We start from the raw sequence: 20,797 nt of genomic DNA, 5'->3' as shown, positions 1-20,797 counted from the left end.
TTATTGACTGAGCACCTACTATGCACTAGGCACTGAACAAACAATCAACAAGGCCCTCATATAGTGTTTTCACAGTATGGAAGAAGAAATTATCCTAAAAATACACATTATCATAAAATCATTCAATTAAATTTCCAATTTTAAATGTTATATAAGTGCTAAATAGTAAAGTGTTTGAGAGCATATAACAGAGGGCATTTGTGAGGAAGTCACAGTGTAACGAAGTTCTGAAAATGAGTAAGAGTAATTATCCAAGAGGGATGAGAAGTGGTCTTTGTAGAGGTAAGTCAGGACTCTCTACTAGACTTCAGATGGCTCTGCCTCCTGATTCTGCACATGTCCATTTCCTCTATGGTGTCCTCATACCTTCTCTGCATGTGGTAGTGGAGTGCCAGATGCCTCTCTATGATCCAACTTTCATTCAGATGAATTAAAATATAGATATTGAATACACAGTGCTTCTCTTTGTACCCAAATATGAATTATATATAACCCAGGGCAATTTTTTTTGGGGGGGATAGTATTTCCTGGGAAGTTTCAGCGTTTTGCCTATTCTTTCCTCACACATTTTAACTATATATCCAAGTTTTACAAACTGAAGACAAATCCAGAGAGAACTCAACATCTTTGGTCTTTTTCGCTTTGCTGATCCCTCACTTCAGGTTATGTGCATCTTTGCTTGAAAGGAGGGATGGGAAATAGGTCAATACCTGGTGAAAGGGGGAAAAAAGCATAGATTAACATATCAAAAACTTATTCTTCTAAATAGTTTGAAATGCTTTTTAGACATTGAGTGAATATGAAAAATAGACAAATATATTGTACAAATGCAGTGGTCAAAAAAAGAGCTTAGGTTGAATATAGACATTTTTGTTGATGCCGATGTTATATATTGTTGGTGAACAATACATATAGGTTGAACATACATGTGATAAACTACATATATATATATTTCTTGTCATATAAATGATTCTGATTTACAATAAGGAATATAAACATGTTTATATGATATTAACAACCATCTTCCTGCTCTAGGTAAGAATAAATAACATAATTGATATATTATTAACAAAATTTCAACACAGTGTCCGCAGCTACTACCCTAAGCCATTTCTGATACTAATGTATCCCTCTGAATACCTTTCCATAGATGTGTAGCTTTCAGGAACCTGAATATTTTTCAGATCTCACCATTCTGTCCTCACTCACAACACATGGATCATGCCTCTTGGTCTACCATTCTGGTGTTCAGCTCCTATAAGTGCCTTAGGAAATAATAAGGAGACTTCTTTTTTATTCAAGGATTATTTTAAACATTTTCAGAATAAGAGTGTTAACTCTACACAAAATAAGGTTAAACTTAGATGCAATCAATTTATTGAAAGAAGCAATCTCATGGATGCAGGAACATGCTTCAGGGAAAAAATAAAATCCAAAGCACAGGAACCACCCACATGAACATGCACACATGTACACATGTATTCAATTGAAAAAGGCTGAATGGTAATTTTTTTAAGTAATTTATTTATAGAATTGAAACTTACAGAATTTTCAGCCTAGGAGTATATTTTGTTTCTCAGGGAACAATGTTATAATACCGCCTTGGCCCTAGATACTAAGACTTTAGACTTGGCTCTGCCAATTAGCTATGCATTCTTGTTAAATTACTTAACCTTTCTAGGACTCACTTTTCTTCCTTATTAAATATGTTGATTGGATTAATTATTTCTGTCATGGGTTACATGACAGCCGTTGAGGAAATGATATTTTAAATGCCTAACTCAGATCTACAGAATAAAGTAGTGCCCAGTAAGTTGTATTATTAATATTTTGAATTTCAGAGGTAATTGAAATAAGCAGTCCATTTTGAGAATCACTAGACTAAATTACTATCTCTTCTGGTCTCAACACTTTAGGAATCTGTAGGTCTGCTAGAAATAGAAATATATGTGTCACTATAATGTTAAAATTACATGTTGGTATCATTGGAGTCACAATCTTTTCTTTTTAGTTTTTTAATGAAAAATTAAGATAGGCTGAATTTTCATATTTACAGCCTGATTTAGAACCAATTCTTCTAGGATATGTAGGGTGTGCAAAATATGAGTTATATGTATATACACTGCTTATATACATCAGGCAATAGGATTTTGAAAAGTTCCAATTATTATACTTTCATAACTTTACTTCATTAATTTGATTTGATTTTTTAAAAAGATTTTATTTAGTTGAGAGAGAGTATGAGCAGGGGAGGGGCATAGAGAAAAGTAGACTTTCCACTGAGCATGGAGCCAGATGTGGGGCTCCCTGCCAAGATCCCAGGATCATGCCCTTAGTGGAAGGCAGACGCTTAACTGACTGAGCCACCCCGGCACTCCGCATTAGTTTGATTTCATTTCAAAGTGGATAATATTAAATAATTATTAAAAATATTTCACATTTGAATGAGTGGATATAACACTTCAACAAGCCTAGCCTAATTAACAAATTCTAATTATGAGATTATTTACTTTTTTTAATCCATTTATATGTAACTACATATATAAAAACAAAATTAGAAAGCATGTAATTAATCTAACCTAGAGCATAGTCTCCAAATATATACCTACTTCTCCTCAAGTCCCCTAAGATAGAGTTAATTATGCTCTAAAATCTCCCTGAAAATCAAATAAATTAGAATATAGTGAATCCACAATGCTCCCCTTATAAAGGAATATATATTGAATGATCAACTTGCTTCTCTGTGTGAATAAGAGACACCTCTTGCATTCATATAAATAAAAAGATTGCCTCTATGGCATTTGAAAAGGTTGCTGAAGCTTGGTGAGGTGCTCTTCATTAAAGAAGAACCCACGCGTAAAGTTCCCATAAATGTAATGGAAACGAGACATATTTTACTCGTATTTAGCATTTATGCAGCATTTTTGAAAAGTGCATTTTTATTAAAGTCTCCTCACAACAATCTTATGAGCTAGTGGTGTTATGCTCACTTAGAAATGGATAAATTAAGGGCCAGAGAAGCCAGGCATTGCTCAAGGTCATGTGGAAGCCAGGCAGCAGAGAAAGCCCAAATTACCACTCTGAGACCTGACATTTCCTTCATGTTATTTTTCTTCCATGAGCCACACTACCCTTTTTCCTCAGAGGAAGCATTTTTAGGTAGAATCAGAAATATAGCATTTATATGTAAGGTTGGTAATTTACAGATAACTATTTTCAAAAGGCAAACAAAGACATGCTGTCACAGTATCATTTTTGAGTCTAAACCTATTCTTAAGTTCATGGTTGCTTTTCTAATCACATATATAACAGCATATATATATATATATATATATATATATATATATATATATATTTAACGTCACTTATATATTGTATATATTTATGTATTATTTTTAAGGTAGCTTAGCATATTTGCTTTGTTAGGAGGAAGCAGAATAAACACGTCTTTGAGACAGAAACTGTGCAAGTGAGAAAACAGGCAATATTGGAGAAGGACTGATAGAAAATAATCAATCTTAAATATTGGAATGACCTATTTTCCTAGGGTTTAACATAGTCTAATATGACTTTTTGACTCTGTGATTCTGAAAGATTGACATGACATAAAGATAAATTCTGGTTTCTTTCATGCCATACATAAACCTAAGAATGCCCATTAGCTTCATTCAGTTATGGAAGAAGCATGACCACATAATGGCACATTTTTATATTGACCTGAGCAAATGTCTCTTTCAACTTATGATTGTCTTCTTATGTCTGCCATAGGAGATAGACCTTGAAATTATTTTTTGTCTGAGTATATGCTTTCTGCTTTTGAATTTTAGCTTCCTTTCTCAAGACAACTGTTTTTCTTTGGCCTAGTTTCATTCATTACATAAGATATGGCCTGGAGCAGCAATAATATGAAATGATAAGTCCTCATGGAATTACTTTTTACTCTTCATATTCCTTCAAATGTTACTATTACTGGGATAATGCTCTTCTGTGCTTAATTCTGCTTTTTAAAAATTTTCTTTTTGCCATTTCTGCACTAGTTACGACAATCCCTAACTGTATCCCTGGTCTCTCCTCACTAGATTTCAGATGTATTATTGTTTCCCTTCCCCAACTTACGACAATTAAAAAGGTCTCTAGATACTACCAAATATCGCCAGGGTGCAAAGACAGTCTCTCACCATTGACAACTTCTGTTGTAAGGGACCATTCCAGCCTTTTCTCTCCAGTTCTCTTGCTTATCACATACTGTAACAAGCCCATTTGTTGGAAGAATACTTAATGTCATGTGTTGGCTTACTCATCATTGGTTTATTTTTACCTGACAAGGCTTTACACAACTTGGCTCTTACTTATTTCTTTGATATCTCTGGTTTTAGCTCATTCTTTTATGGTCTTACTAGATTTCTTACTTTTGCTCAATCATAGCAGGTATCTAAGAGTGGTTTGTGCTATGCTGTCTTTAATGCCTTAGTCTCAATATCTACAAAACTCACTGCCTCTCTATCTTGAAATCATTGCTCAAATATCTCCTTTTCAATGAGACTTCCCCTGATCACTCATTGAAATTATAACACTCTGCCATCAGTATTTCCAAATCCACTGGTATTACTATTATCTAGAGTGATTTTCTATTTATTTTACTACATTATTTATTTAACTCTAACATGTTATACAATTTACTTATTTTCATATTTATTGCCATTAATTGTCTCCCCATATGAGAATATAATTAAGCTCCATCAGTTCTAAAATTTTTGTCTATTTTATTCACTATTATAACATAAATGTCTACATTAGGATCTGGCCCAGATGCTTAATAAGTATTTGTTTAATTAAGTAATTAACACAAACTTTTTTCCTCATTCTCCATCCCTCACTCTGAGCCAAGTATAAATCAATGTCAAAAATTCTGTAACAAGGGATCCCTGGGTGGCGCAGCGGTTTGGCGCCTGCCTTTGGCCCAGGGCGCGATCCTGGAGACCCGGGATCGAATCCCACGTCGGGCTCCCGGTGCATGGAGCCTGCTTCTCCCTCTGCCTGTGTCTCTGCCTCTCTCTCTCTCTGTGACTATCATAAATAAATAAAAATTAAAAAAAAAATTCTGTAACAAGTGCTATCCTTGTTTTGCTGTAGGAGAGAAATAAAGCACCTACACACACACATTTGGTAACTGAAATAGTGACATAGAATGTCATATGATGAAACATTAAATGAGACAGGAAAAAATTAAACCTTTAAAAATAAACTCTACTTATTGTATTACAACACAGGGACCCACACTAATGGTAATACTCTGTGCTTTTTTTTTTTTTGAAAGTATATACAAACAAGTACACACATATAATCTAAACTATTTAGTCCAGGTTGGAGAACATTATGTTTAGATTGCAAACGTTCATCAACTTGTACTCTTCAAAGGCATAAAAATGCCTTAAGTACATCCATATCCCCTGCTTCCTCATCCTTTATAATTCCAGTAGTTTAGTGAACCAAACAGATAATTTTTTGTCCTCAGGGAGCAAACAGAAAAAAAAAATCGTCAATGAGCAGGAAAACAATCAGTGATCAAGATGATAGGTGAGTGCTGAGAATGATTATGTGACGGAAAGTGGGGAAGCCATATTGGAGCTCTTAACCAAAGGGCAAGAAGAGGCCAGCCTTATGTAAGAGAATGAGAAGTTAAGGAGACAAAGCACTCCAGAGAGGGAGTAATAGTGCTAAGTCCCTAAAGCAAAAATAAGCACTTCTTCCTGGACCTACCTAAGGAAAACAGTTGTGAGCAGAATATATTTAACAGATTATTAGAGAGTTGAGTCAGGGGCATTTTCTTAGGATATATTTTATTTCTGTTGACATTAATGAACATTCATCTTTTAATATCCTGACTGATGACTCATTTCTCAAATGATCATTTTTTTAGGCTAATTACAGAGTCCCATTACAAAGGCATTTTTATTGTTCTGGTTTATAAAGCCTGTCTGCAATTCTTCTATGACTTAAATATTTGTAACAAAGATGAGCATGTACAAATATTATTCCACTTTGACCATCTGAAGAAGCTAAGGGAATGGCAAATTCCTGAGAGATCAATTCTCACAGGAATATCGATCAAACTATGGTTAAAAACTGTAAAATATCTCAGAGCTACATGGTGTAGAGTGAGAATGAGAAGGTGATGATGTTGAAAAAAATGAAAATTCTTCTTTTTCTCCTTCTTCCTCTCCTTGTTTTTCCTCCACTCCTCTGCTTCCTCTTTGTCCATTTCCCTCTCTTCTTCCTCCTCCTCTTTCTGCTGCTGTTATTCCGCCTGTCATTTTGACAGCTATTAACTCAGCAGGCACTTACTAATGTTTCTATATGCCAGGAAATATACTCAACTTAAAAATTATAATATAGAATCTGCAGCCTAGTAGCCTGCTGGTGATATATTTGGCCCAACTTGGTTTTTAAAAAATAATACTAACAGTTAAATATAATGAAATTGCCTTTAAAAATTAATGTGTATTGGTGCTGCTGTTGTTTTACAAAAATATAAAACTTTGGTAACACTAAGCTGATTATCTCCAGCAGATATCTGTCAACTAGAGCTAAATAGTATCTCCCTTTTTATAGAGATGGGTCAGGAAAGCTTCATACTAGTATCTCCATATACCTAGCCTGTATTCACAGTAATGTTACCAGTCTCTGCTCTGGAAGGACTCTAAATCTGATCCAAGAAAAAAAAATAGCAACGATAAAATTAGTACTAAATTAAAAGCTCTTTAGACCTTGAGGAGACTTATTTAATGAAGAGTCTTGTATACTGAATTATTTCTTTTTACCTAGGTTATCAGAAATTTTAGATGTAAATATGAATAAAATAGCCAACTTTGATATATTAATCTATAATTTTTATGATTTTATTGCACATTTTATATTACTTTATAAAAAGTGTGCAATATATTATTTTACTCATAAGTTACCATTATTATTATGTACCTACTATGTACCAGAGATACGTATGCCTTTAATTGTAATGTTTCTATAATTTTTATTTGGAAGAGGCAAAGATAAAATATGGCTCATATATAAAACATTTAGCCTATTGCACTTTAAGTTTTATAAAATGTTGACACAGTCCCTGTAATATTTTCCCTCCCAAATTGCAGAAAGCCATTGCCACAGTCATAATATCCCTAATGTAAGCACCTCAGTGAATAAGCTGGGACCACTCTGTGTCTCTGCTACATCTTGTATGGATAGTGTGGTCGTGTGTGAAATGGTCTGCTTTCCTTAAGTGCACTTCCTTGGTAAGCCTCTTGGGCATGTCAAATTCAATTCATTCAACACTGATACAGAAGATTCAGACACTTCACTGAAATACAACAATATATCTTCTGAATATCCTTTTATCAGTTATCCAAACTGCTCAGAAGTGATTAACATATGGGAGTTTTATCTTGAAGGATAGCATCTTGTGTGTGTTTGGTTTGTGCTCATAAAACCTAAGTACTCTTGACATTACAGCCTTCCTGAAAGTCTCAGTTATTCATGACTATGTAGGATATACAATTTCTTTTTTTTTTTTTTTTAAGATTTTATTTATTTACTCATGAGACACACACACACACACACAGAGAGAGAGAGAGAGAGAGGCAGAGACACAGGCAGAGGGAGAAGCAGGCTCCATCCAGGGAGCCCGACGTGGGACTTGATCCTGGGTCTCCAGGAGCACACCCAGGGCTGAAGGCGGAGTTAAACCACTGAGCCACCGGGGCTGCCCAGATATACAGTTTCAAGAGAAGAAAATTAAATGCCATCAACGTCATAACAAATACTTAAGATACCAGCTGAAATGTCACCATATTAAAAACATAAATTCAGTAGTATTCATCCTCACTTTTCCAGAGTCCAGCCTAGTTTCTATCCCACTGTAGATACTCTAAAATATCTGATAACATATTAAAGATCTTGACAAATGTATCAGTCATGACAGATATTCTTTACCTTAGATTTTTATTTTTTTTTTAATTTTTATTTATTTATGATAGTCACAGAGAGAGAGAGAGAGAGAGAGGCAGAGACATAGGAGAGGGAGAAGCAGGCTCCATGCACCGGGAGCCTGATGTGGGATTCGATCCCGGGTCTCCAGGATCGCGCCCTGGGCCAAAGGCAGGCGCCAAACCACTGCGCCACCCAGGGATCCCTACCTTAGATTTTTAATCCACATTACACCCATAACATGGAATATACTTTGGTTCCATTCCTAACTAAAGTTTTGTAGCTCTGTTACCTCCTGTTAGCATTATTACCTTGAGTTAGAGTTTTTAATTTTACAGATTTGGATGTTCTTATATCATTAGCAGCTTGGAGGCAAATATCTTATTCATTTATTTACCATTCTCATTTAGGAGGCAAGTATACAGAAAGTACTCCACTTAGTATTTATACACTTGCGTTCTGAGTCTCCTGCAGGGATTAGGGAAGTTTCATTTATTCATTTAGTTTTTACTTATTAAAAAGTGTTTATTCAGTAGTTACAGTGAGTCAGGTAATATTCTATGTGTTTTATATACATCAGTGCACACTCAAGAAAATATTACTGTGTTTTTGGAGGCTGCATTCTAGCAGGTAAAACAGATAAAGGTAGGAAAACATGATCAATAAACTATATTATATGATAAAGGTGATCAGTGCTCCAAAAAGAGAGTAAGATAAGCAGGCAGAGGGTGTTGCAGTGTTAATTAGGGCAAATTTGATTTTAAAGTGATATTATTTTAAAAATTAAAGTGAAATTGTTGAGCAGCCATTTGAATATATGGGTATAGAGATAGGATGAGAGGTCTTGGCTGGAGATAAAATAGAGGAGTCAATAGTGTACAGATAGCATTTTAAAGACCTGAGAGAGAATGAGATTATCAATAGAGCAAGTGTAGATATTAAGAAAGAGTTACAAGGATTGTCCTCTGAATTTTCAAACTTTAATTAATAAAGAAGGAAAGGAACCAGCAAAGAAAACTAAGAAAGTCTCATCATGGAGGAGAACAACCAAAAGTTTAGTGTCTTGGAAATCAAATAAAAAATACAGAGAAAGAAAGAGGGAGAGAAAAATAAAAAATAAAAAAAAATTAAAAAAAAAAAAAAAAAAGAAAGAGGGAGAGATCATCTGCTTTAAATGCTCCAATAGGGGCAGCCCTGGTGGCTCAGTGGTTTAGCGCTGCCTTGCAGCCCAGGGCATGATCCTGGAGTCCCGGGATCGAGTTCCGCGTCGGGCTCTCTGCATGGAGCCTGCTTCTCCCTCTGCCTGTGTCTCTGCCACTCTCTCTCTCTCTCTGCATCTCTATGAATAAGTAAATAAAATCTTTTAAAAAAATTTAAATGCTCCAATAGTCAGGAAAGGTAAGGACTTAAGAACTGACCACTGTATTTAACAGAGTGGATGTTGAGGCACCTGGGTTGGTTGAGTGTCTGACTCGATTTCTGTTCAGGTCATGATCTTAGGTTTATGAGCTCAAACCCCACAGTGGACTCCGTGCTCAGCAGGAGTCTGCTTGGAGATGCTCTCCCTCCCCCACTGCCCCTCCTCCCATGTGTGCTCATTCTCTCTTTCTCTGTCTCAAACAAATGAATAAATATTTTTTAAAAAACTGTGGATGTCATGATCTGAGATAAAAGCAACTGTCATTGGGGTAGGAAACAAAAATCTAATTGAACTAGGTTTAAGAAAATTTCACAAGAGCATATTAAGATAGTAAACCACTTTTCAAGGAAGTACTTTTTTGCTTGTTTTTATTTGTTTCTGTTTTTACTAGACAAAGATATGTGCATGTATCTAAGGATGCGGTGGGACAAGAGATTTTTCAAGGTGGATATAATATCAGTTTATATGCAAAATATTGGTAGAAACAACACAAATTAAAATCTAGACTAGGGAGAGGAGCATTTCTGGAGTCATATCCTTGAATAGAGGAGAGCTCATAAGGGAAAGGATTGGGTCTACCTAGGGCACAAGATATTCAACTTTCGGTATAAGTGAAATGGAAAGAGTGTTTCTGGTAGGACAGTATAAGTGGTGATGGGCATTAGGTTTCCTTTGAAATAAATATTTTAGTGAAGAGAAAGCCAAGGTCATCAACTATTCTTAAAAGACAAAACCATTATCTGGGAATGTGAGAGATCAAACAGACTCAGAAAGCATACTATGATACCCTGGCAGAAGTACTAATGTATGTTGAGGTTCAAGATCATTAATTTGTACTATATCAATTAGCATGGTTGTTTTTTCTTCATTCAATTTCAACTGCACAAGGGCACGCGAAAAGAAGGTAAAAATGGCACTTACTGGGTGGTGGTATTTCCACATAAGTGTTTCAAGGCCAGTGAGTAAATTATTTTGTGGACTTTTGATGTTGTGGAATATTTGACAGAGGGTGAATGAAAAAAGCCACAGCTAGAAATTAAGAAATCAAAAAAATAGAAGAGTTGCAGAAAACTAACAATGATTTCAGCTGTCTTCTTCGGCACTAAAACAGGTAGTTCACATGATGCTCAGAAGTGAATGGAAACTATATACTCTCCCTGTACATGTCCATAAATGCTACTAAAGGAAAATGTTTTTTTCATCAGTCTTCCAAATATTCCGTAAGAACCTACTATGAATGAATAATAATCAAAATCTTGCTGAAAAAATGGCAAGGGAGAAACCATACTAGGGAAAAATTAGGATATGAGGTTCAATAGGCTACATTTAGCACATATACATGTGTTATATCCCAGAGGACAGCCACTGATTGTTTTGCTTGAACCAGGTATATGTGGGTCTGATATCAAAAACACATGTTCAGGATTTGACTTCAGAGTACAAAGTTTATTCATTCTTTCAAGTAATATTTCAGATAGCCTACTATGTGCCAAATACTTTTTAAGCATCGAAAAAAGCAGTATTTAATAAACAAAATGCTAACAGTCATGCAGGTTGAGTTTCAGTGGGAGAGGATGCATACAATGACCAAGTAAGTGAATTGTATTTCACATAAAAAAACCAATAAGATGGAGATAAGGCAAACATAAAAAAAGGAGGCACAGAGGAGGAGGGGTTTGGAATTTTAAATAAGCAATATTTAAGCAAGAGTTTAAATGAGATAGTATGGAAGGCAAGGTGTCTACCTGAAGAGGCTTCTAGGAAGGAATAGCCTCAAAAAGAATGTGTCTTGTCTGCTCAGGGAACAGTGAGGGAACCAGTGTAACTGGGATAAAATGAGCAAAGGAGAATATCATAGGTCATGTGAGGAGAAGGGTACTATAGAGCTAGACCATCCACAGAAGATATGTTTAGATTATCCATCCAATGCATTACTGTCATCTTAAATAGGAGCCTAAGATGTGATTGTTTTATGAAGAAGGAAAAAAAGTTATTGCTTCAGAGAGAGAGAGAGAGAGAGCCTGACATATAAAAAGTCATATTGGTTAATGGATAGCTGTATATAAAATAAACAGTTTTTCTCTGAATGCTTCAGTGAGGACCAAATATTAAAACAACAACAACAACAACACAAAACAAAACAGAAAAGCAACCACCAAAAAAAACAAATGAAAATCCTATCATTCCTCACGTAGGGAATAGAATAAAAATACAATTCTATATGCACAGCAGCATTAGAGACCACTCTAAATAGAACCAATTTAATTTGACATAAACCATTCTACATCTTAAAAATATATATTTTGGGGACAACTGGATGGCTCAGCAGTTGAGCGTCTGCCTTCGGCTCAGGGCGTGATCCTGGAGTCTTGGGATAGAGTTCTGCATTGGGCTCCCTGCATGGAGCCTGCTTCTCTCTCTGCCTGTGTCTCTGCCTCTCTCTCTGTGTCTCTCATGAATAAATAAATAAAATCTTTTAAGAAAATACGTATATTTTCAAGTTCAAGTACTTTTTTTTTTTTTCCTATTTTAAGTACATTGTATTCTGGGATGAACGGCACATGATATAATTTATGTGCCTTTAATAACTACTATTATGGGATATTTCCTACTTTCATATTGTGTGTTAATTTCATAGAGCTGCTGTAACAAATTACCACAGACTTAGTGGCTTAAACAACAGAAATTTATTGTCTCTTGGTTCTGGAGGTCGGATGTCTGAAATCGAAGGGTTAGCAGAGTTGCACTCCTGGAGCTTCTAGGTGAGACTCTCTCTCTGCCTCTTACAGCTTTTGGTAGCTGTTGACGTTTCCCGGCTTGTGGTAGCCTAAGTCTCCTCTCTGCCTCTGTCTACACATGGTCTTCTCCTCTGAGTCTTTTCCTACTTGTCTCTTATCAGAACACATCATTGAATTTAGAATCCATCGTAATCTAGAATGATCTCATCCTGAGATCCTGGTTGTATCCACAAATAACTTTCTTCCAAATAAAATGATATTCTGAGGTTGCAGATGGACATACCTTTTTTGAGGCAGACACTACTCAACCCCATACATGTTAGTTTTATACGTCTTCTATGTTTAATTTTGGATTCTGCATTATGATTAAAGCTTGTTAATCCAAAATAAAACACATTAAAAACAAAAAACAAAACAAAACAAAACAAAAAAACAAAATAAAACACATTAAATCTATTTTGATATACCCAGAGTTTCCATTTACTGTTCCCTGGTTCCATGTATCTTGCAAAGATACAGAGTCTCAGGCATCTGTAATTTGTGCAGCTGTTCTTATGCACAAGCTGTCCCTAACAAGTCCCCTCCCTGTGACAATAGGCCTTTTCCTATAAATGCGCAGAATCCTTCAGGTTAACAGCTTTAAGGACCAAGACTTTGAATACATCAGTCTTTTTTTTTTTTTTTTTCAATCTGGTATTGATATTTTTCTACTCCCCACTCACTTTGTCGTCAACGTCACAATTAGTATCCTGGGTTTAAAATCAGCTTTGCTTCCCCTTGTAATTATAAGGTGATAATCTACTATTTTATTACATACTTTGTACCACTAATCAATGGCCTTATTCCATAAAAAGTAAAATTCAAAGGATATGAGAGGGCAAATCATAATACAGAAATAACTGAAATTTTAGTGTTAATGCCAAAGAAAGGTGGCAGCAAACTTAATAGCACTTCTCTTAAATTACTTAGTAACAGAATTTTTTTTTTCATAGTTTGGGTATTTCTTTGCTAAGAAATAATAAGACTATAGGTTATGGATTTTACGTTGCACTAAAGTAAATTAAACAATTAATTCTCCAAAATAAAACAACCCTACTTTTAAAATAGTAAATCTAACTTTAGATCCCCATATATATTGTGGTGAAAATTATCTCAGTTGTTACTATGTTTTCTTTTGCTTCTTGTGAAGATCTCAGATTTAAAAGGTTCAAACACTTGGGGAAGGTGGTTCTTCTGCTCTTTACTTCACAGAAGGTACTCTTGGATGAGTTTGTCCAAATTCGAATCTTCTTATAATGGCCAAAAACATCATTCATTTATTTTGAACACACACTAAGGAATTAAAGTTTTCAGTAATACAGAAAGAATTCTGCATTGTTTTTGTGCAAAGTCGAAGAAAAACTACAGAAAGGTGTTTGCCATATTTCTGTACTATTTTAGCTACTTTTACTTTTTACATGTGGAACCAACATTTGTTGCTTAATGTCTGATGTTTTTATGTTTGAATTTCATCAGTTGTCTTTTTAAAAAATTGGTGTACTTTCTCCTGTTAATTATGTATACTCCTCTGGCAGAATGTTGCTTGTGATCTCAATATATATTTTTTATTTTATTTAGATTAATTTTCCATCATTAACCTCCCACTTAACTAGGAAATGGTATGAGAAATTCTCTTCTTAACTATCATAATATTATTTTCAGTGTTTGTAACTATTTGCTCTTCAAAATCCATTGGTATGTAACTCTTAAAAGTCCAGTTTTGGGGACCCCGGGTGGCTCAGTGGTTTAGTGCTGCCTTCGGCCCAGGTTGTGATCCTGGAAACCGGGGATTGAGTCCCACATCGGGCTCCCTGCATGGAGCCTGCTTTTCCCTCTACCTGTGTCTCTGCCTGCCTCTCTCTCTGTCTCTCTCTCTCTGTCTCTCTCTTTGTCTCTGTCTCTCATGAATAAATAAAATCTTAAAAAAACAAACAAACAAAATAAAATCCAGTTTCCAAGGAACACGTACAAGTAACTCTTAGCCAAGAAAACTACAGATGATAAACACAGCAGTTGTATGGCCAAATGAGGCCCATCTGAAAATCTTGAGCTACCCATTGACAAAGGGATGATTTTCACTATATATTTTATTTTAGGTTTTCAGTTTCACTATTAATATTATTTTGGGCTTGCTTAATGTCTGATTCCCCAAGAGGTGAAAGCACTTTAAGGGATCATAATTGTATTGGAGACTGAAGTCAGCATCACAGCCCTGTGAGTTGTCCTTTATTTTTTCCCTTTTATTTACAACTAATCTAATCAGATATCTATAACCAAAACAAACCATCTGCCCCTACCCTGCCATTGCCCCTGCCAAATTTCACCTCTGCAAAGCCAGTGGGACACCAGAGATCCACCATCTGTGCACCTGGAAGAGAGAAGATCAGACTTCAGAGGAGGCTGTGGGGCTAAGGGAGCCCCAACGGGGGTGTATTGGTGACAGAGGCAGCAGCGGCAGGGTTGGCAGAGAGAGTGGGCCAGCATCACCATTACAGCAGAAGTAGAGGGTGAAGATGCTAAGTGGGAGTTTCCCTGGCTACCGGTGCTACAGCGGAGGTACCTGTTGTTCTTTCTGAGGAGAGATCACAGTGACTTGGGGGAGAGAAAGCAAAAGAAAGAAGGAAGATAAAGAGTACTGAGTGGATACATTCTTTCAGTCTGATCCAGGATTCTTGCAAAAGGACTGCCTACACAACTCCAGGACACAATCCCCCCCACTGGTGGATCTCCCTACTGAGCTGTGGTACATCCCAAACCACAAGTGCCAAGCACACACCTCCTTCCATTCTGCCCCACTTTTATTTTATTTTATTTTATTTTATTTTATTTTATTTTATTTTGTTTTATTTTATATTTTATTTTTTAATAATAAGTTTATTTTTTATTGGTGTTCAATTTGCCAACATACAGAATAACACCCAGTGTTCATCCCATCAAGTGCCCCCCCTCAGTACCCACCACCCAGTCACCGCCACCCCCGCCCTCCTCCTCTTCCACTACTCCTAGTCCGTTTCCCAGAGTTAGGAGTCTTTATGTTCTGTCTCCCTTTCTGATATTTCCTACCCATTTCTTCTCCCTTCCCCTTTATTCCCTTTCACTATTATTTATATTCCCCAAATGAATGAGACCATATAATGTTTGTCCTTCTCCGACTGACTTTTTTAACTCAGCATAATACCCTCCAGTTCCATCCACGTTGAAGCAAATGGTGGGTATTTGTCGTTTCTAATGGCTGAGTAATATTCTATTGTATACATAGACCATATCTTCTTTATCCATCATCTTTCGATGGACACCGAGGCTCCTTCCACAGTTGGGCTATTGTGGACATTGCTGCTAGAAACATCGGGGTGCAGGAGTCCTGGCGTTTCATTGCATCTGTATCTTTGGGGTAAATCCCCAGCAGTGCAATTGCTGGGTCATAGGGCAGGTCTATTTTTAACTCTTTGAGGAACCTCCACACAGTTTTCCAGAGTGGCTGCACCAGTTCACATTCCCACCAACAGTGTAAGAGTGTTCCTCCCCTTTCTCCACATCCTCTCCAACATTTGTGGTTTCCTGCCTTGTTAATTTTCCCCATTCTCACTGGTGTGAGGTGGTATCTCATTGTGGTTTTGATTTGTATTTCCCTGATGTCCCTGATCTGCCCCACTTTTAAAAAGAATTTCTATCCACTAGGGGTGTGTGTGTTTGTTTTTAATGCCAGGGCACCTAACCTTCATGGTGAGTCAGCGCTGGTAAGAGAAACTAAAACCTGGTGCTATAGCTCCACCTCCTGGAAAACAAAAGGAAAGCTCCTAATTACCAACCTGTTGCACTCTTAGAATCAAAATAAACAAAACCTTGCCAAATAAGAAAGGTGCTTGCTACTTTAAAAGTGGTTGGCGGAAGCACTTTTCATCAAACATTATGAAAAATCATGGTAATATGGTACTACAAAAAGAAAATGATAATTTTCCAACAACTGAACCCCAAGACACAGAATATTGTGATCTAACTTGATAAAGAATTTAAAGTAGCTTCTAGGAAGAAACTCTGAGATGCAGGAAAACTCAGAAAGTCAATACAATGATCTCAGGAATAAAACTAATGAATAGAAGGAATACTTTACCAATGAGATTGGAATTGTAAAAAAGAAAATTCTGAAGTTGAAGAATTCAGTAAATGAGATGAAGACTACATTAGAAAGCACTGGAAATAAAGTGGACAGGATGGAAGAGAGAATATGTGAGCTTGAGGATGGGGATATAGAAATGTTTCAGATGGACGAGGAGAGAAAACTAACAATTTTTTTTAAGTGAAGATATGAGGGTCCCTGAATGTCTCAGTTGGTTAAGCATTTGTATTAGGCTCAGGTCATAATGGCAGGGTCCTGGGATCAAGCCCCACATTAGGCTCTCTGCTCAGGGGGGAATTGGCTTCTCACTCTTTCCCTTTCCTTCTGTGCTCTCTCTTGCTCACTCTCTCTCTCTCTCTCATGAATAATTTTTTGATTAAAGAAACCCTACAAGCATTTTCAGACTGCCTTAGAAGAGCCAACATAATATTAACAAGTATACCCATTAGAAGGGACCAGAGACTGTGCTTAAGAAATAATAGCTGAAACCTTCCCAAACCAGAAAAAAAGAACTGGATATAGAAGTTTACAAAGCTAATAGAAACCAGCAGATTTCTCCACAGAATTTCTGTAGAATCTCTGTATCTTGTTTGCAATAACAAATTCAAAGCTTAAAGATAAAAATTGCCAGCCAAGGATATTTATTCTGGGATAGTTATCCTTAAGATATGAAGGAGAAATAAAGGTTTTCCAGAAAAAAGCTGAGAGAGTTCACCACCACTAGACCTATCTTATAAGAAATGTTAAAAGGAACTCTTCAAACTGAAGTGAAAAGATGAAATTACACAAAACTTTGATTAAAGTGATAGAAAACTGTAACTCTTCTTTTGGAATAATATGTTGAGCAGATATGTCATAAGAGTTAAAGGAAATGATTAAAATAATCATAGCTAATACAACTCGGTAATGAAATCATCCCATGAAAAGATAATTTGTGATATCAGAAATATAAAAGGGGATGAGTAAAAGAATGGAACTTTTATAGGAAAATGAAGATACTTGCTACCAGCAAAAAAAGGACCACTGTATTTATCAGATGTTTTATGTAAATCTCATGGTAACCGCAAAGCAAAATCTAGAGCAGACACATGAAACCATGAAAAAGGACTCAATAAATCACCTTGGAAAACCACCAACTTACAAAGAGACATAAACAAAAGGAAAAAGAAACAATGGGGAAGCAAAATAACCAGATGGCAAAAGATGTAATGGCAGTAGTAAATCCTTACGTAACAATTTCCCTAAATGTAAGTAGATGGAACTCACCAATCAAAATGCATAGAGTGGCTGGATAGCTTTTTTTTTTTAATTATTTTTTACTTAAATTCAATTAATTAACATATTATTAGTTTCAGAGGTAGAGGCCAGTGATTCATCAGTCTTATATAACACACAGTGCCCATTAAATCACATGCCTTCCTTAATGTCCATCACCCAGTTACCGCATCCCCTTACCACCTCCCCTCCAGTGACTCTCTCAGTTTGTTTCCTGTGATTAAGAGTGGCTGGATAGATTTTTCTTTAAAGACTCAAGTATGTGCTGCCTACAGGTTGCTCATTTCAGCTCCAAAAATACACATGACTCAAAGTGAAAAGATGGGAGATAATATTCCAAGCAAATGGAAAACAAAAGAAGGTGGCTGTTAGCCATGCCTGTATCAGACAAAATAAACTTCAAGCTAAAAAAATATAACAAGAGGCAATGAAGGTCATTATATAATGATAAAAGGGGTCAATATATCAAGAAAATGTAATTGTTATAAATATATTCACTTCCAACATCCAAGCACTGAAATGTATTAAGCAAATACTAGCAGACATTAAGGGACAAATAGACCACAAAACAATAATTAGTAGAGGACTTTAGTACTCCAGTATCAGCAATAGATACATGGTCCAGAGAGAAAATGAAGAAGGAAACATTGGAATTGAATCATACTTTAGAGCAAGTTGACTTAACAGACATATATGGAGCATCCTACCCAATAGCAGAATATACACTCTTCTTGAGTGCATGTGGAACAGTCCCCAGGATGTGTGTTTGTAATAAGACACAAAACTAATAATAGAAATTTTAAAAGATTGAAATCATACCAGCTACTTTTTCTGAGCACAATGAAACTAAAAATCAACCAGAGGAAAGGGAGATGTGCAAACTAAGCAACACTATTCCGAATAACTACTAGATCAAAGAAAATATCAAATGGGATTTTTTTTAAATCTCAAAATAAACAAATGGAAATACAACATGTCGAATATTGTGAGATGCAGCAAAAGCAGTTCTAAGAGGGAAGTTTATATCAATAAATGCATATATTAAGAGATTAAGACCTCAAGTAAAAGACTTAATTTTATACTTCAAGGAACTAGAAAAAGAAGAGTAAATTAAGCAGAAGGAAGAAAATAATAAAAGATCAGAGTGAAAATAAAGACCAAAAGAACAGTAGAAAGGATGGATGTAATTAAGACTTAGTTTTTTGAAAAGATAAAATTGACAAACCTTTAGCTAGACTAAGAAAACGAGGCAATACCCAAATTAAAAATAAAAGAGGAGACATGACAACTGATACTACAAAAATACATAGAATCACAAGACTTCTATGAACAATTATATGCCAAAAAGTTACATAACTTGGGTACATTTCTAGAAGCACACAATTTATGAAGACTGAATCAGGAAGAAAGAGAACATCTGAACAGACCAATTATGAGTAAAGAGATTAAATTAATAATGAAACTCTTAACACAGGAATTCCGGGACCAGATATCTTCACTGGAGAATTCTACCAAACATATAAACATGTAACGCAATTCTCAAACTCTTCCAAAATATCAAAGAAGAGTAAACATTTCCAAACTCATTTTATGAGTCCAGTATTGCCTTGACACCAAGCCAGATAAGGATACCACACAAAAAACTATAGACCAATATTCTGATGAATATAGATGCAAAAATTCTCCATAAAATATTAGCAAACAGAATTCAAGAACACACTAGAAAGATTTTATATCATGGTCAATGGAATTTTGTTGAAGTATCTTATGGTGGAATATTCCAGTTAATTCCCATGAGTTTTAAGTACAAATACTCAGACTAACAGTTACCACAAGCCGAATGTCACATTGCATTGTGCCTTTGGTTTTCATAGAATTAAATACAAACACAGAGTTAAAAATAAACCAACCAAAAAGCACATGCATCAAATTTATTTACATACGCACACACACAAACTCATGTGTGCACACAAAACCATGAAAAGGTGCTAATTAAGAAGAGGAAATGTGATCATTTTTTTATTCTTTCAAATATTTGATTTATTGTAAGAGATGTAGATAACATCAATGAAGGTAACATTTTTCTAAACAAAATGTGTGAAAATATATGCAATTTTGCTAAAAAATCCTTTAAAATAATGTCATTTTGGATTAGAAAATTTCAGAGCTGAATGGAGAAATTGAACATTTATGAACATATGGTATTAACGGCAGTTCACATTCTATACCAGTGCTTTCCACTATTAACCTGTGATATTTGTACCTATAGCTTAACTCTGTATAAAATTCTACCAAATCCAGGATCCCTGGGTGGCTCAGTGGTTTAGCACCTGCCTTGAGTCCAGGGCGTGATCCTGGATCCTAGGATCAGGTCCCATGTCGGGCTCCCTGCATAGAGCCTGCTTCTCCCTCTGCCTGTGTCTCTTTCTCTCTCTCTGTGTCTCTCATGAATAAATAAATAAAATTTAAAAAATAATAAAATAAAATTCTACCAAATCCTATTGTATTTTGAATAAGTTCTCAATGATTAGTATTTACTAAAACATTCTTTCCTGCATCACTGATTTACATATTATGCTACATGCACCAATCTTTCACTACAAGTGGTATTCATTCTTATTAAATCAATTTCACCAATAGGAATTCTTCCTTGCTCAAATTAAATTTGTGAAAGACCATAGCCTTTGAGAACTATATCCAGCTATTGAGAATTTCATTTATTCTGTTCACATAATATTCTTCACTTATTTTTTTAAAGATTATATTTATTTATTCATGAGAGACACACAGAGAGAGGCAGAGACACAGATGAAGGAGAAGCAGGCTCCTCACAGGGAGCCCGATGTGGGACTTGATCCCCAGACTGGGATCATGCCCTGAGCTGAAGGCAGATGTTCAACTGGCATCCCAACATTCTTCCGTTATATTTTACCATTTCTGTGACTTTTTTTGGAGGATGGATGGCAGTATAAAATACAGCCATTCAAAAAGTAGGCATACTTGGCTCATTACAATTTTATTCTAACATAAATTACACACCTCTATCTCTGTGGTTTTTATTGAGGTTTAGACAGCTTCCTGCTTACATCAGTAAGAAAAGCTATCAAGTAGACAGATTTCCTCTTTTTCCTTCCACCCTAAAGCAGTGAATTTCTCAGGAGACAACCCACTGGAGACTTTTAGCTTGCAATGGCTTTTGAAAGTTCTCTTTTCCTCTGTTGGCTGACT

This window comes from Canis aureus, chromosome 31 (genome assembly GCF_053574225.1).
Source record: "Canis aureus isolate CA01 chromosome 31, VMU_Caureus_v.1.0, whole genome shotgun sequence".
Lineage (NCBI taxonomy): Eukaryota > Metazoa > Chordata > Mammalia > Carnivora > Canidae > Canis > Canis aureus.
This window is presented reverse-complemented; position numbering follows the sequence as displayed.